This window comes from Patiria miniata, unplaced genomic scaffold, assembly GCF_015706575.1.
Source record: "Patiria miniata isolate m_02_andy unplaced genomic scaffold, ASM1570657v1 HiC_scaffold_13, whole genome shotgun sequence".
Classification (NCBI taxonomy): domain Eukaryota; kingdom Metazoa; phylum Echinodermata; class Asteroidea; order Valvatida; family Asterinidae; genus Patiria; species Patiria miniata.
The window spans coordinates 13,156,031-13,170,268 of NW_024037051.1; positions in this window are offsets into that span (position 1 = coordinate 13,156,031).

Below are 14,238 nucleotides of genomic sequence, written 5' to 3' on the forward strand. Positions count from 1 at the left end.
AAGATTTGTTATACGAAGCCTGTTTTTGTTAAAATTTTTAAAAGGACCCATGTAATGTGATTTGTTAATGCAGTCCTTGTAAATGCAACTTCGTGACCCATTTAACCTTATTCTCAATTTTCATTTTGCCATGTATAAGTGCATTTTGGTGTCTTTTTGGTTTTTATGCTAATCCGAATTTGCAGAAATTCAGCTGGATCAGTGTGCAAATTTATAACACTGAATGTTCAATTCGCCATGAAAAATAAAACAATGACGCAATTCAAGCATATTAAAACAAGTTCACTCTTCATTATGTATCATTTCTTCAAAGCCTACGATGGGCTATATTGAAACTAAAATGAGAAATTTCAGAAGACAAACGTAACGTGCTGTATTGCTGAAGTTCATACACAATTCTTGATTTCGTTACAAACACAGAAAAGTGTACGCACAAAAAAGCTCATGCTTGCGATATCCACAGGCCAAGGTCACGAGTTGACCATGACATTTTTGGATATAAAACACAATCTTAAATGCAGTGGTCTGCCACAAACATGTGTCAAAAACAGTTGCTAAGAATCACAGCCTTATGTAATGCTGTCGAAGAATTTCATAACATGGCAACTGTATGCATGAACTAGCAGGAGGAATTTTAAGAGAACTCCTGGGCTATATTCTGATGACAATGACTTTGATATATCCACAGCATACAAGTGTTCAATGTAAATGTCAAATATGGCCAATGACCAAAGCAAAAATGCACACTGAAAGCTCATTATATGAGCAAAATGCTCATAAAGAGCACAATACAAATGTTCATAAGAGCAAGATACAAAAAGCTCATAAGAGCACAATATAAAAGGGACGCAACATAAGTACCGACAAATGCAGTACTGTAATATGGCAAGATGTTACAAACCATGCAAGCCACCAGGATACCTGATGGGAAAAACGCCCAAAAAGCTCACCATGGAGCAAAAGACTGACCAAAATCAGTCAAGAGTGTGCGTAAAAGCTCCACCGGAGCACAAAGCCACAACGGGCTGTAATGGCAAGGAGTTTCGCATATCAACCTGGAACCAGTTTATAAAAAACTGTAAGGGCTCCCCGGGCTCCGCAGTATGTTTTGTTTTTGTTTGAGAAACCAACGCACAACATTATGATTTAGCTGGTGAATATATTGCGGAGTGACCAGAAAAGGTTTATTGCTTTACTCCTACAAATGAAAGAACTGAAAAGGGCTCACTGTAGGCCTCAAATGAATAAACATAAAAGAACGCTGAACAAGTTGCTGTGAAAAACATGACCACAGAAATGTGGAACCGCACCTCTCGCCATTATATTTACAGTCGAACAAAGCGACACGCCCAGGAGTCTCATTTGTGAAATATTTGTGAATGCAGTGCAAAAACGTAGGCCTTCAGTTGTCGCCCTTCATGTACAAAACCATGCATGTCAAGTATGATTCGGAGTAGGCTGCTGCGCTACTCAGTCGGCATATTCGATTGTAATTTTGCTTGCGGTTTCGTACAGGCTAGGCCTACATGCCTATCGCCTTTGAATGAATGATAAATAAAACACTGAACATAGACCAATAATGATATTAGGCCTATAACTGTATAAGAGCAATGTTTAAAAGGCCTACAGCCATGGGCAGAGTTTCATGTCAGCACGTACATGTAGTTCAAAACGAGTCTTGTGCCGTGCCGTGTTTCAACTGGCAAGCCGGTCGGCGGCGCGGCCCGGCCGAAGCAAAACGTAAATTCAATACGAAAACAGCACGTTGGCACTGAACAAAAAATTGCCCCAAAATACGGGCTGTTATTGGAAATTCCTCACCTCGAATTCCACCAATCTTGGTGCTATCCAAGCCACGATGAACCACAGGGGAGAAAAACATCACAGAATACAGCAAGACGGTTGTAGATTTGTGTAAAAACACCTTAAGTTTCATGGGCAAAACATTCGCCTTTTCTCCGGTCAGAGGTGGAATCGAGAATGACGCGACGCCAAACTATTGCGTGCTATTTACATGTACACGAAAGAACTTTACACCAATTACCGCCAGTTATTCACGCATTCAGCAACTTTTAAAACTGTGTAAAGGCCTGTAAAAGCAAACCAGCAAATTTATTTGTTAGGGACCATTCAAAAGACTGTCAATGTTTTTGAATTTGAATTTCTTTTCCAAATTGTGGGTGGGTGGGTCAAGGTTAATAATTGAAAATCCAAATTCACTTTTCATTAAAAAAGCAAGAAAAAAACAAAAAAATCTAGATATTTTGACTTGCCCATGCACCGGCGTTCCTTGCGTGCATTTGTTTTCCAACTTTGTCCCCAATACAAACCGACAGTACAGACGGGCCTGTTGTACATGTACTGTGTGTACATGAGTATTTACACACCGGAAATCGTGGATCAAGGACAAAAAGGTAAGGACACAAACAATACGTCCACAATATTGACCGATAGTCCTCGATTGAAATGTGTGTACAAAACCAAGGGAGTCCACGACTGCCGGTGTTTACAAATGTGTGCGCTTGCAAGCGCATGTATTTGGATTTTCGATACTGCATGACAAATCACATTTTTCAAATCGAACATAGGGATGGGTAGGTGGGTCAAAACAATTTGGAAAAGAAAAATCCAAATTTAAAAAAAAATTGAGAATTTTGAATGGCCCCTTACAGGATGTTATAGTCCTTTAAAGGGAATGTACATGTACACCATTGGCTTTTGCTGTAATTTTCAGAAATGAAGTATTTGGGGGGTTAGTCTAATAGATCCAAATTTTGTTACACTGACATGTTTGAAGTACGGTGTTCTAAAATGCTGGAAAAACCAAGAAAAACACAAATGTTCAAGTAGTCTGGTTCCTTGACTCAACTAAAGATGAAATAGATCAAAAATGCCGGAAAATTGTAAGGTACCCAGTCTAGCTGGCGTGCACCCGTTCATGAACATGGAACCAAAAGCAAACAAAATTTGGACTGAAAAAACCCACAAAACCAAAGGTAAATTAGGAGCAGTAGTTGAAGAATAGTTCGGTTTTTCCAACGGTGGTCGGCCGAACACCGTTGGAAATGTATACAAAAGTACCATTTCTTTCTTGAAAATGACTTCACACCAGGAGCCATAATTTTACAGGATGCTTTGGACTGCCAGTTACCAACATCCTAGTACGGTATTTCGTAACAACTTAATAGTTTTATTTTTCGATGTGAGCCAATGTTGTATTTTCCCTTTAAATTTCGTTCGGAAAAGATAATCTCAATTTTTGAAAAAGCAGGTATAGGCCGTCTACACACCAACTTTAAAAAATGTCATACTTTATGAAATGTGTGCGTGACGATGCAGTATTTCGATTATCGCTCAAAAATAGTTGCTGGGGGAGGGGGCGGGTGTTGGGTGTGTTGCAGAGTGGCAAATTGCAACCGGCTAGAGATTTTAAGAGCGAGCCAGGCGGGGACGCGTGACTGAGCAAAATCGGCCCGGCGACATCGGCTGTCGGAAAAAGCGTGTCACGTCAGTCGGCAGGGATGAAGAGCGCCACCTACTGTCCGAGTGTCCATGAGTGTCCGCTTTTAAAAGTGACCAAATTGGTGCAGTAAACTTACCCATGATGAGTGCCCCAACTCCAGAAAGTCAGGAAAAACAATCACAAGTTGCTCTCCAAGGTGTTCGAGACACCATCAAAATTAAAGCTCATTTGATCATCTTTCCTTTTCTTTTCAGTTTTTGGGGGTAAGTAGATGATTTGGGGAGAAATTTCCATCTGAATTATGATCACCCCTTAAAAAATAGTCCTGAAGCCCATCGCCATTTTGAAAAACGGTGCCTACACTCCATTAAAAAATAGAGCGCTTCGGGGTCCCAATTTCATCCGAATTGCACAGAAATACAAGCTCACGTTCCAGTGCACGGCTTCCAACCTTATCGTTTACGAACCCTCAAGTGCATGGCCCACAATATGCTCAAGTACTGAAGAATTTGAGGGCATGCAAATCGTGATTTGGCCGGCTTATGCAATTTCGGACCTCTGTACTGGTCTGCATCCTTTAAACAGCTGCAGCCTTATAACAAGGTCATCATAAGTTACCCACTATACCATCCCCACTTCCTTCACAAGATTCCGTGAAGCTCATCAGCCCATCCCTGCCCAGCGCCCTTGGGCCTGCTTGCATGGAAGGGTAGGGGGGGGGGGGGGGGAGGGGGTACCGGGTACGAGCGAAGCGCTATACATAATTAAAGATGGGCATGTATCATAAACAACGCCCCTAGTGTATTGGGCTGATGTGCTGGTTAATTTTGGTTTCGTCTACGTTTTTATGTTTTTTGTTTAATTAAGGATGAGAACGTACTGTTGACATTAATTTCTCATAAAAATACAGGTAGAAGATGGATCGACTGTTGGGGACAGCGACGAACGTTGATTGCCGCTGGTAGTCGGCTGGCGGTTTTGGAGCGGCAGACCGCCGGTGGTATACCGCTGACTGCCGCTGACCGTCCGCAGGCGATTTTGGAGCGGTGGACCGCCGGTGGTATGCTGCTGATTGCCGCTGATGGTCCGCCGGCGGTTTTGGTGCGCCGCTGGCGGACGCTGATGATGGTTTGGGTCGGCGTGCCGATGCCGGCATGCCGCTCCCCAGCCACCGGTGGTCCGACGTTGGCTTGCGGATTGGGGACTTCCACGGTTTTCACCCATAATATATTTATAATTATTATAAAAATAACACGGTCCTCCTGTCTGCATCGATCAGATACAGACATCTGATCTGACGGGCCTGGTCCCCCCCCCCCCGCAGAAATTCCTGGATCCTCCCCTGAACGCGCCCGATTCCTTTAAAAAAAAAAAGCCTAATGGTGTTTCGATTGTTGCGTAACGATGAGTATGTTTAGCACACGTATACTCCTACGAATAACGATGTATCCGTGTGTAATTTTCCAAACAAATGACAACAGTTTGCTCTTTGTTGCCCGAAACTGTCAACTTATTTTCGTACATAGAGCCAAAACAGATAGATGCACACAGCAATGTTCCACGTTTCTCTGCCTATTAAGACAAATAGTTTTTGACAAGAATTCTAAGGAAGCCTAATGGCCTAGTGGTTAGATTCGTCGTCCACGAATCGCGGAGCCCGGGTTCGAATCCCGTGTGTGTCTTTTTGATTTTCAAACCACGCATTCTGTCTTATAAGATGTTTTATTTCCCGTCGTAAAATACCAACAGTATACCTTAGCTTAATCGGTAAGCACTGCTGCTGGTACTGTCCGCGAGTTCCAGGTTGGCGCCTTCGTACAGGTTCAGGGCATGTGGTCCACTCGGAGGATCAGGGCTTAGGGGCCGCCCTGTTCCTCCCTTAGCTCTTTGCTTTTACATGGTGCCTGGCCCTCCGGGGTTATATGGATGGATAGGGAAGGAAGTGTGTATTTGTCGGGGACGCCGAGACCCCGGAAGAGAACTAAGGGATCGGCTGGGGCATTGTTATGGCTCAGACCGATCCCTGAAAGCTTGACTAGCACATAACTTTTTGATTTTTTTGACCCTCTATCTTTTATACTTTGGTTTAGTTTGATATCTAGAGCTGCTCGGCAGGTCTACGGGTAGTATCAAAATTGAAACAAAGGTGTATGTCATAAATCAATGAATATTTCATAATTGACTATGATCAAAACGGAGTTTCGTTTGATCAATTTGACTATCATTATATAATGACGCGATTGCCAATTGACGTAAGAAACGCCATAAATTATACCAGGAAAGAATAAAGATGTACATTGTAATATAAATATTATTTATACATCTTTCAAATAATGTGTCTTTAATTGTGAGCATTCCAAACAATACAGTAATTCGGAACAGTAATAGAATGGTATATGATAGCACGATCAATGCGTCTCTATTAAATTTAAAAAAATATAATATAGGCCCCTATGTGTGAAATATTCTTTGATTGACTATGAGCATTCCAAACGAATGAGTTCATTCGCAAAATATAGCAACAACAAAAGAGAAAGGAAAAAGAGAAAATTCCTTTACCCTTAAAACTGGAAAAATAATTTGTTTTAAAAATAGTCAAATGGGACACTTCATGTATTGATTTAACAGTTTGCAAGGGGTTAACCTTACATTTTAGCAAAATTGGGAAAAATCAGATGTTTCTGGAAAATTGCAGCATGTAAGGGGTTAACCTTGCATTTTTAGTAAAATTTAGATGTTTATGAAACATTTCAAATTGTAAGGGGTGAACCCGGCATTTTTTTGCGAAGTTGGGCAAAATCAGATCTTTCTGGAAAATTTCAGATTGTAAGGGGTTAACATTGCTTTTGTAGTAAAATTTGGCAAAAAAAGATGTCTATGAAAAATTTCAAATTGTAAGGTGTTAACCTTGCTTTTATAGTAAAATTGGGAAAATTTAGATGTTTATGAAAAATCTCAAATTGTAAGGGGTGAACCTTGCATTTTTTAACAGAATAGGGCAAAATCAGATTTGTATGAAAAATCAAAAATTGTAAGAGGTTAACCTTTGCCAAATTAGGGCAAAATCAGATGTTTCTGGAAAATTGCAGATTGAAAGGGGTTAACCTTGCATTTTAGCAAAATTGGGCAAAATCAGATTTTTCTGGAAAATTTCAGATTGTAAGGGGTTAGGCCTAACCTTGCTTTTTTAGTGATATTTGGCAAAATAAGATGTGAATGAAAAATGTCAGATTGTAAGGGGTGCACCTTGCATTTTTAGCAAAATTGGGAAAAATCAGATTTTTATGAAACATCAGATTTTTATGAAAAATCTCAAATTGTAAGGGGTGAACCTTGCAGTTTTAGTAAAATTTAGATGTTTATGAAACATTTCAAATTGTAAGGGGTGAACCCGGCATTTTTTAGCGAAATTGGGCAAAATCAGATCCTTCTGGAAAATTTCAGATTGTAAGGGGTTAACCTTGCTTTTGTAGTAAAATTTGGCAAAAAAAGATGTGTATGAAAAATTTCAAATTGTAAGGTGTTAACCTTGCTTTTATAGTAAAATTGGGAAAATTTAGATGTTTATGAAAAATCTCAAATTGTAAGGGGTTAACCTTTGCCAAATTAGGGCAAAACCAGATGTTTCTGGAAAATTGCAGATTGAAAGGGGTTAACCTTGCATTTTAGCAAAATTGGGCAAAATCAGATTTTTCTGGAAAATTTCAGATGTAAGGGATTATCCTTGCTTTTTTAGTGAAATTTGGCAAAGTTAGATGTTAATGAAAAATCTCAAATTGTAAGGGGTGAACCTTGTATTTTTAGCGAAATTGGGCAAAATCAGATCTTTCTGGAAAATTTCAGATTGTAAGGGTTAACCTTGCTTTTTTAGTGATATTTGGCAAAATAAGATGTGAATGAAAAATTTCAAATTGTAAGGGGTTAACCTTGCGTTTTTAGTAAAATTGGGCAAATTGAAATGTTTATGAAAAATCTCCAATTGTAAGGGGTGAACCTTGTATTTTTAGCGAAATTGGGCAAAATCAGATGTTTCTGGAAAATTTCAGATTGTAAGGGGTTAGGCCTAACCTTGCTTTTTTAGTGATATTTGGCAAAATAAGATGTGAATGAAAAATGTCAGATTGTAAGGGGTTCACCTTGCATTTTTAGCAAAATTGGGAAAAATCAGATTTTTATGAAAAATCATATATTGTAAGAGGTTAACCTTTGCCCAATTAGGGCAAAATCAGATGTTTCAGGAAAATTGCAGATTGAAAGGGGTTAACCTGGCATTTTTAGCAAAACTGGGCAATATCATATTTTTATGAAAAATCTCAAATTGTAAGGGGTGAACCTTGCATTTTTTAGCAAAATAGGGCAAAATCAGGTGTTTATGAAAAATGTCAGATTGAAAGGGGTTCACCTTGCATTTTTAGCAAAATTGGGAAAAATCCGATTTGTATGAAAAATCAAAAATTGTAAGAGGTTAACTTTGCCCAATTAGGGCAAAATCAGATGTTTCTGGAAAATTGCAGATTGAAAGGGGTTAACCTGGCATTTTTAGCCAAATTGGGCAACATCAGATTTTTATGAAAAATCTCAAATTTTAAGGGGTGAACCTTGCAGTTTTAGCAAAATTGGGCAAAATCAGATGTTTCTGAAAAATTTTAGATGTAAGGGGGTAAACCTTGCTTTTTTAGTAAAATTTGGCAAATTTTAATGTGCATGAAAAATTTCAAATTGTTAGGGGTTAACCTTGCACTTTTTAGCAAAATACGGCAAAACCAGGTGTTCATGAAACATTTAAGATTGTAAAGGGTTCACTTTGCATTTTTAGCAAAATTAGGATAAATCAGATTTGTATGAAAAATCAAAACATTGTAAGGGGTTAACCTTTGCCAAATTAGGGCAAAATCAGCAATTTTCCAGAATCATCTGATCGTGTCCTATTTTGCTTTAACAAAATGCAAGGTTAACCACTTACAGTTTGAATTTTTTTCATGAACATCTAATTTTTCCCAATCTTATTCAAAAAGCAAAGTTAACCCCTACAATCTGCAATTTCCCAGAAACATTTGATTTTTTCCCATTTTCGCTTTAAAAAAATTGCGAGGTTAGCCCCTTTCAATTTGAAATTTTTCGTAACATCTAACTTTGCAAAATTTCACTAAAAAAGCAAGGTTAATTCCTTACATCTGAAATTTTTCGGAAACATCTGATTTTGCCCTAATTTGGCAAAGGTTAACCCCTTACAATGTTTGATTTTCATAGTACAAATTTGATTTTTCCCAATTTTGCTAAAAATGCAAGGTGAACCCTTTACAATCTGAAATTTTTCATGAACACCTGGTTTTGCCGTATTTTGCTAAAAAATGCAAGGTTAACCCCTAACAATTTGAAATTGTTCATGCACATTAAAATGTGCCCAATTTTACTTAAAAAGCAAGGTTCACCCCCTTACATGTGAAATTTTTCAGAAACATCTGATTTTGCCCAATTTTGCTAAAAATGCAAGGTGCACCCCTTTCAATCTGCAATTTTCCAGAAACATTTGATTTTGCCCTTATTGGGCAAAGGTTAACATCTTACATTTTTTGATTTTTCATACAAATCTGATTTTTCCCAATTTTGCTAAAAACCCAAGGTGAACCCCTTACAATCTGACATTTTTCATGAACACCTGATTTTGCCCAATTTTACTAAAAAAGCAAGGTTAACCCCTTACAATCTGAAATTTTCCAGAAAGATCTGATTTTGCCTAATTTTGCTAAAAATACAAGGTTCACCCTTTACAATTTGAGATTTTTCATATCAATCTGATATTGCCCAGTTATGCTAAAAATGCCAAGTTAACCCCTTACAATCTGCAATTTTCAAGAAACATCTGATTTTTCCCAATTTCGCTTTGAAAAGCAAGGTTAACTCCTTTCAATCTGAAATTTTCCATAAACACCTGATTTTGCCCTATTTTGCTAAAAAATGCAAGGTTAACCACTGACAATTTGAAATTTTTCCCAATTTTACTAAAAAAGAAAGGTTAACCCCTTACAATCTGCAATTTTCAAGAAACATCTGATTTTTCCCAATTTCGCTTTGAAAAGCAAGGTTAACTCCTTTCAATCTGAAATTTTCCATAAACACCTGATTTTGCCCAATTTCGCTAAAAAGTGCAAGTTTCACCCCTTACTATTTGAAATGTTTCATGAACATCTAAATTTTACTAAAAATGCAAGGTTAACCCCTTACAAGCTGCAATTTTCCAGAAACATCTGATTTTTCCCAATGTTGCTAAAATGTAAGGTTAACCCCTTGCAAACTGTTAAATCAATACATGAAGTGTCTCATTTGAATTTTTTAAAACAAATTATTTTTCCAGTTTTTAGGGTAAAGAAATTTTCTCTTTTTCCTTTCTCTTGTGTTGTTGCTATATTTTGCGAATGAACTCATTCGTACGGAATGCTCATAGTCAATCAAAGAATATTTCACACATAGGGGCCTAGATTTTTTTTTTTTTTTAATTTAATAGAGACGCATTGATCGTGCTATCATATACCATTCTATTACTGTTGCGAATTACTGTATTGTTTGGAATGCTCACAATTAAAGACACGTTATTTGAAAGATGTATAAATAATATTTATATTACAATGTACATCTTTATTCTTTCCTGGTATAATTTATGGCGTTTCTTACGTCAATTGGCAATCGCGTCATTATATAATGTTAGTCAAATTGATCAAACGAAACTCCGTTTTGATTATAGTCAATTATGAAATATTCATTGATTTATGACATACACCTTTGTTTCAATTTCGATACTACCCGTAGACCTGCCGAGCATCTGTAGATATCAAAAATAATCAAAGTATAAAAGATAGAGGGTCAAAAAAATCAAAAAGTTATGTGCTAGTCAAGCTTTCAGGGATCGGTCTGAGCCATAACAATGCCCCAGCCGATCCCTTAGTTCTCTTCCGGGGTCTCGGCGTCCCCGACCAATACACACTTCCTTCCCTATCCATCCATATAACCCCGGAGGGCCAGGCACCATGTAAAAGCAAAGAGCTAAGGGAGGAACAGGGCGGCCCCTAAGCCCTGATCCTCCGAGTGGACCACATGCCCTGAACCTGTACGAAGGCGCCAACCTGGAACTCGCGGACAGTACCAGCAGCAGTGCTTACCGATTAAGCTAAGGTACTGTTGGTATTTTACGACGGGAAATTAAATCTCTTATAGTAAATGATTGAACTCATACGTAAAAACCAAAAAGACACAAGCGGGATTCGAACCCGGGACCCCGCTAACCGTGGACGACGAATCGTAACCACTGGGCCATTTCGTTACCTTAGAATTGTCCTTAAACTGAGAAAAGTTGTCTTTATAGGTGAGCAAACGCGCCAGGAAGATTACTGGGTCCATTTGCTTTACCTTAATGGGTAAAAACAAGTCGATATAATGAGCCCGGTGTGTTTGGTTTGTTAGGAAGCTGCATAACACAGCCTAATGTGCAAAACAGTCGTGTGCTAGGCGGATCATTACGCAACAATGAACACCGCAATTGTGTATTTTCAAAAGGCAGACGCGTAGATTTCTACTCTTTGTATCTGGGCAAATATAGATTCTCACCTCCCTCTTCAGCTATTTCGACTTTCTTAAAAAGAAAAATAGAGACTGTCAGCGAATCTCCGGGAGTTGAAATAAGGATCGTCCCTTCGATAGACCTCAGACTCAGTAAAGTTCAAGATTGGGCTCTTTTTCAACAGCTGTTTTTGCGGAAACTTTACATCTGGATTTTTTAGAAGCATCTGATTTTGCCCAATTTTAATAAAATATGCTCCAAATTTTGCTAAAAAAGCAAGGTAAACCCCTTTACCATTTTAGATTTTTCGTATAAATCTGATTTTGCCAAATTTTACTAAATATACAAGGTACACCTCTTACAATTTTAATTTTTTTTATAAACATTTCTTTTTGCCCAATTTTGATAGAAATACAAGGTTAAGCCCTAACAATCTGCAATTTTCCAGAATCATATGATTGTGTCCTATTTTGCTAAAAAAAATGCAAGGTTAACCCCTTACAATTTGAATTTTTTTCATGAACATCTAATTTTTCCCAATCTTATTCAAAAAGCAAGGTTAACCCCTTACAATCTGCAATTTTCCAGAAACATTTGATTTTTTTCCCATTTTTTTCCCAAATGCGAGGTTAATTCCTTTCAATTTGAAATTTTTCGTAACATCTGATTTTGCCCAACTTCGCTAAAATATGCAATGTTCACCCCTTACAATTTGAAATGTTTCATAAACATCTATCCCCATACAATCTGCAATTTTCAAGAATCATCTGATTGTGTCCTATTTTGCTAGAAAAATGCAAGGTTAACCCCTTACTATTTGTAATACGGTTTGTACGCTCGTGAAAATGTTGATAATTGCGAACGGCCCCTAACAAATCACATTTTTCAAATCAAATATAGGTCAACTTTGGCAAAAAAAATCCAAATTTAAAAACATTGAAAATTTTGAATGGCCCCTTACAGGATGTTATAGTCTTTTAAAGGGAATGTACATGTACACCATTGGCTTTTGCTGTAATTTTCAGGAATGAAGTATTTGGGGGGGTTAGTCTAATAGATCCAAATATTGTTACACTGACATGTTTGAAGTACGGTGTTCTAAAATGCTGGAAAAACCAAGAAAAACACAAATGTTCAAGTAGTCTGGTTCCTTGACTCCACTAAAGATGAAATAGATAAAAAATGCCGGAAAATTGTAAGGTACCCAGTCTAGCTGGCGTGCACCCGTTCATGAACATGGAACCAAAAGCAAACCAAATTTGGACTGAAAAAAAAAACCCCAAAAAACCAAATGGTAAATTTGGAGCAGTAGTTGAAAAATAGTTCGGTTATTGTATACAAAAGTACAATTTTTTCTTGAAAATGACTTCACACCATCAGGTGCCATAATTTGACAGGATGCTTTAGACTGCCAGTTACCAACATCCTAGTGAGGTATTTCGTAACAACTTGGTAGTTTTATTTTTCGATGTGTGCCAATGTTGTATTTTCCCTTTAAATTTCGTCCGGAAAAGACAATCTCAATTTTTGAAAAAGCAGGTATAGGCCCTACACACCAACTTTAAAAAATGTCATACTTTATGAAATGTGTGCGTGACGATGCAGTATTTCGATTATCGCTCAAAAATAGTTGCTGGGGGAGGGGGCGGGTGTTGGGTGTGTTGCAGAGTGGCAAATTGCAACCGGCTAGAGATTTTACGAGCCAGCCAGGCGGCCGGGACGCGTGACTGAGCAAAATCGGCCCGGCGACATCGGCGGTTTTGGAGCGCCACCGGCGGACCGCTGATGATGGTTTGGGTCGGCGTGCCGATGCCGGCATGCCGCTCCCCAGCCACCGGTGGGACGACGTTGGCTTGCTTGCGGACTGGGACTCCCCACGTGCACGGTTCACCACCGTGACAGTGGCCGTGGGTTGAGGTTTCTTTTAAAAAGTACAGATGTCGAAGAAATCAAAAGAAAATTCCTTTCAGAAATCGATCCTCATTTATTAAAAACAGGGTGTGCAGATAGCAGTTGTTTTCTGAATAGCTAATAAAACTCCAGATCCCAGTTTTCATCCATGTCTTCTAACATACTGCCGTCCCGCACAGCTAGCTAGGCGAGGCATGCTGCGCCTCACTCGCCGGCCGGTGTGGACGGTAATTCTGTCCCCCGGTAAAAGTGTCCGGGGGGACAGAATTACCTAGGTAAAAGTGTCCCCCCTGTCCCGTTAATTCTGTCCCCCTCCAGGTAATTCTGTCCCCTCCAGTTAATTCTGTCCCCCCTGGTTTTGCACGAATAAGTTGTTATATTGATGTTATTATAATGAATTCAGCGCACAGGGTATACATTTTTAGATTTTTCCACCCTTCATCAATGATTATCAAAATGAAATTAACGTTTAGATGTTAATCAACCGATCTATGTTTCTGCAAGAAAGCAGAAAAGGCACGCGTAGTAATACTCAACCTATACGGCTAGCGCGCACGCCCTCCGTAAGATTCGGCGGACAGTTGAGCACGTTACAGTGCACGTTACATGAGCACGATACATGGAGCTTACTTTTCCTCGGGCTGTATTACCAAGCCTATTAATAACGCAGTGAGGGACATCCAAGAATGTGTTATATTTAACACTATTCTGATTTGTGTTCCCAGCGTCATGCATGTGTGTGTGTGTGTTCATGGAGGAATAATAAAGAACGAACTCCTTGGTCCGTGCATGGAGGAATTGCTCGTTCGAGTTCCATTTTGTCTTTATTTTTGCAACCATGCGGCTTAAAATAAATGTGCATTTCAAGTCTTTTTTGCCCACCATGCAAATCGCTCGCTCCCGAAGTCGTCATCAAAACGGGAGTTGTGCTTTGACGTAAGCACCATTCCCGAATTTAGCAAGGCGCCGCGCAAAAACAGTTAATAACTTTACTAATATACAGTCTGGGTGCTAGACTTGTGACGTTGCACGGGGACACATTTACCAGGGGGGACACATTTAACGTCGTGCAGGGGGACATATTTACCTAGAGGGGGACAGGTTTACCTAGGTAAAAGTGTCCCCCCGGACAGATTTACCGGGTCACGACCCGGTAAATCTGTCCGGGGGGACACATTTACCAGGGGGGACAGAATTACCTGCCACACCGGCCCTATTATGATATGACGAACAGCTCAGGCAAGATAGAGGGCGGTACACAAAACGAGCAACGAATAGTCTGGTTTCGCTGTTAACCAGAATAGGAACA